Source organism: Myotis daubentonii, chromosome X (genome assembly GCF_963259705.1).
Source record: "Myotis daubentonii chromosome X, mMyoDau2.1, whole genome shotgun sequence".
Taxonomy (NCBI): domain Eukaryota; kingdom Metazoa; phylum Chordata; class Mammalia; order Chiroptera; family Vespertilionidae; genus Myotis; species Myotis daubentonii.
In genome coordinates, this window is record NC_081861.1 from 24,647,911 (window position 1) to 24,652,048 (window position 4,138).

Sequence of the window (4,138 nt, forward strand, 5' to 3'; positions counted from 1 at the left end):
ATTCTCCCAATGTCACTCCTAAAATGCAATGTCTGCATTTGAACATGATGTTCAGTTGTGTTCTGACTCAATAAAATTATTACTTACTGCATTTGTACACTATTAACTTGAGAAGCTAATTCACACGAGGCCATCTTTCCTATCACTCCTACTACATTCACATTTCTGGAGTTTCTACTGGCTTTAAAGGGAAATTCTACTTTTCCTTTCATATATAGAGAATGATCTGTCCTTATTATATTGCTCAAGAATGTGAGTATGGGTTTATGAGCTGGTGAACAAAAATGGTTCACAATGGAAACAATAAACAAACTGGTGTTGTAAAAATTAAGACAACATTATTTGAAAGTGCAAATTGAGTCTTCTTGCAAGGTTGACAATTACTTTCTAAACTATCACTAGCTCAGTATCTGTAATAGAAGATATAAATGTGATAAAGAGACAAAACTTTTGGCAATGTTACTACATGTGAGTACAGTTTAAAGAGACAACCCAACTTTGCACCTCCACACATGGACATTTAAAATGACTGCTTCCATCAGTTTTGCCACAGTGCAATAGATAGTGCTACCAAAGCCAAGTGAAAATCAAGAAACAGCTGTATCTAAACTGGATCTGGCCATCCTTTCTTCACAAACATTAACATGAGCAAGAGGCTCTTCAGCAATAGGTTAAAAACAATTATCAAACAACTTGTTCTTTCAGGAGATGAAACAATACTCACCTAGTTAGGCAAAATGAGATCTCCTGGCATCAGACTTAAATCTCATCTTTTCATGTCAAGCTCTTCCACCGTCTCACTTAGCCACTTTTGTTTCAACTTTGTTGACAAAGAAAAATATTGAAAACCCCATGGAGAAGAGGACACAGACACTTGTCTTGTCAAAAAACATTTTTATTTATTTTATTTTTAGATGATACTTTTTAAAAATATATATTTTTATTGATTTCAGAGAGGAAGGGAGAGAGATAAAAACATCAGTGATGAGAGAGAATCACTGATCGGCTGCCTCCTGCACGCCCCACACTGGGGATCGAGCCCACAACCCAGGCATGTGCCCAGACCAGGAATTGAACCGTGACCTCCTGTTTTATAGGTCGATGCTCAACCACTGCACCACACCGGCTGGGTGATACTTTTATTTAAAAAATTTTTCTAAGTTTAGATGATACTTTTAAATGGTTTTATTATAGCCTGTCTACAGTTACATGGTGGCATATAAAAGATCAACTTTTAAATTTTCCGTAAATAAACAAGTTTAAAAATAAGTCTATTACTTTAAATTAAATCCATATTTAATAGAGAGTTGTTGAACTTTATTTCATTCATTCACTCATTCAACAACTACTTAATTATTGAAGGTTTACTATGTGTCAAATACTATTTTAGACATGGGGATAGAATAGAGAATAAGACAGATACAACCATTTCCCTTATAGAGTTTATATACAGAAGCAAGGCAGATAACATAAAAATAATCAATATATGTGTTAGGTGGTGTTTAATGCTATGGAGTGGAGGAACCCAAAGTAGTGGTTGTATGAAGTGCTGGAGAGGAGAGGGATTGCTCTTTTATTTCTGAAAGAAAAAGCCTCACTGATGAGATTCCATATAGGTAGAAATCATGAAGGCTGTGAGGACACTATATGTAGACATCTAGGGCAAGATCATTCCAAACAGACAAAAAAGCATGTGCAAAGGCCCTGAGGTTTAAACCTACTTGATGTGTTTAAGACACAAGAAGGCTTATATAACTAGAGCCAAGATAGTAAGGGGGAGGGGAGAAGGAGAGAAGTCAGAGTGATGTAGACCATGGAGAATCTTATAGGCCATAAAAAGTGAGATGAGGTAATTTGAACAAAGAATAGCACGATGGGACTTATATTACACCCTCCCAACCTCAAACACTGCCTGATTTAAAAGAGAAATGTTCTCATTTTAATGAAAAAAATTTTAACATATCAGTTATTTAATCAGGTTCTTATAAGAAGTTCAGAACACCAGTTTGTGAGGATAAAGCCCATTATGGGAGCAAACAGAGAGCAGAGACAACCCTGGAGCTGAGGAACAGCTTTGATTTGTGGCAGAATTTTTGAGTCCATGGCTTTCTGGTCAACCTTGTGCTGCTCTGTAATCTCATATTTCTCTTTCTCTGTGTCAAAGATCTCACTCTCCTGGTGTCTGGGCTTGCACAACTTCTTCTTGAAGTAAGCATCAATGAGATGTTTGGGGATTTTCACACCACTGCTAATCAATTTTGGTGGAGGTGCAATGACAAATTTCTGGTGTGTTCTACACAGAGGAACTCAATTGAGGGACAGAGGTCCGGTCACAAGTGGCAAGCCACTGCTCAGCTGCTTCAAAAAACCACCCTCTTGCCTCTGTGGCGCCCAGTGAGGATGATCAGAATGGTCCTGGGAGTGATGCTAGCCCACAATTTCCTCACATGCTGACTGAAGGGTTTCTTGCCATGGCTCAACCGCTTTCGAGGCACATCTTCAGTAGGATAATATCTAGGCATTTTACAGAGTTTAACCATTTGGGTACCACCATTCTTGTTGCCACCAACTGATTTTATGACAGTAGCAAGAACTTTATCCTTTTTCTTTTCAATCCTGGATTTAGCTGCCAAATACTTCCTCTTGTACATGGCCTTTTGGGAATACATAGCCAACCGGGAATATCTGCCAATTCCTCTGACAAGGACTGGGTTTCGGCTGCAGTAGGGCTTCCCCTTCTTAGGCGTCTTAACCTTGCCGCCAGCATCAGCCTTCTTGGCTTCAGGTTTCTTCTCCTTAGTATCAGGCTTCTTCTCCTTAGTATCCAGCTTCTCAGTTTTCTTTTCGCCTGCTATCTTGAAAGATGGAAAACCCATTTTAATTAAATTTATTGGGGTGACATTGGTTAATGAAGTTATATAGTGTATAATATATAGAGGTTTCAAGTGTAAATTTCTATAATACATAATCTGTATGCTGCATTGTGTGTCCTCCACCCAAAGTCAAATCATTTTCCAACACCATATATTTGCCCCCCTATGCCTTTTACTACCTCCCCTTCCCTCTGGTAAGCAGCATACTTTTGTCTGTGTCTATGAGTTTCAGTTTTATATCCCACATATGAGTGAAATTATATGGTTCTTAACTTTTTCTGACTAAGTTATTTCATTTAGCATAATATTCTCAAAGTCCATCCATGTTAACGCAAATGGCAGTATTTCACCTTTTGTTATGGCTCAGTAATATTTCATAGTATTCTATAATATTTATGTACCACATCTTCTATTTCCAATCAATTATCAAAGGACACTGTGGTTGTCTCCATGTCTTGGCCAGTGTAAAGAGTGCTGCAATGATCATAGGGGTGCCTATATCTTTGTGAATAAATGTTTTTACATTTTTTAGATAGATACCCAGAAGATGGATTTAGTAACTCTATTCTTAATTTTTTGAGGAACTTAAATACTGTTTTCCATATTAGATGTACCAGTTTACATTCCCACCAAAGGTGAATGAGGGTTCTTTGTTCTCCACAACCGCTCCCACACTTATTACTTGTCTTATTGATAATGGCCTCTCTAACAGGTATGAAGTAATATCTCATTATAGTTTTGATTTGCATTCCCCTAATAGCTAGTGAAGTTGAGCATCTTTTCATAAATATGTTGGCCATTTGTATGTCTTCTTAGAAGAAGTGTCCAGGTCCTCTGCCCATTTTTTAATTGCACTGTTTGTTTACTTGGTGCTGAGTTGTATGAATTCTTCATATATTTTAGATATTAGCTACTTGTTGAAGCTATTGTTTGCAAATACCTCTTATTCATTTGGTTTCCTTTTTGTTTTGTTGGCAGTTTCTTTTACTGTGCATAAACTTTTTATTTGATATAGTCCTACTCATTTATTTTTGCCTTTACTTCCCTTGCCTTTGGGGACAAGTTCATAAAACTTTCTCGAATACCAAGGTCCATGAGTTTAGTATCTCTGTTTCCTCCTATGCAATGTATTATTTCAGATCTTATATTTAGAACTTTGATCCATTTTGGATTAAATTTTTTGCACAGGGACAAAGTGTAGTCTAGTGTCATTATTTTGCATGTGGCTTTCCAATTTTCCAGCACCATTTGTTGAAGAGGATAAA

General features: G+C 37.1%; 1 pseudogene; it reads right to left on the minus strand.

Annotated features, from left to right (window-relative positions):
* Positions 1 to 1,993: 1,993 nt before the first annotated feature.
* LOC132224537 (large ribosomal subunit protein eL6-like) lies at positions 1,994 to 2,876 on the minus strand (annotated as a pseudogene).
* Between the last annotated feature and the right edge of the window lie 1,262 nt (positions 2,877 to 4,138).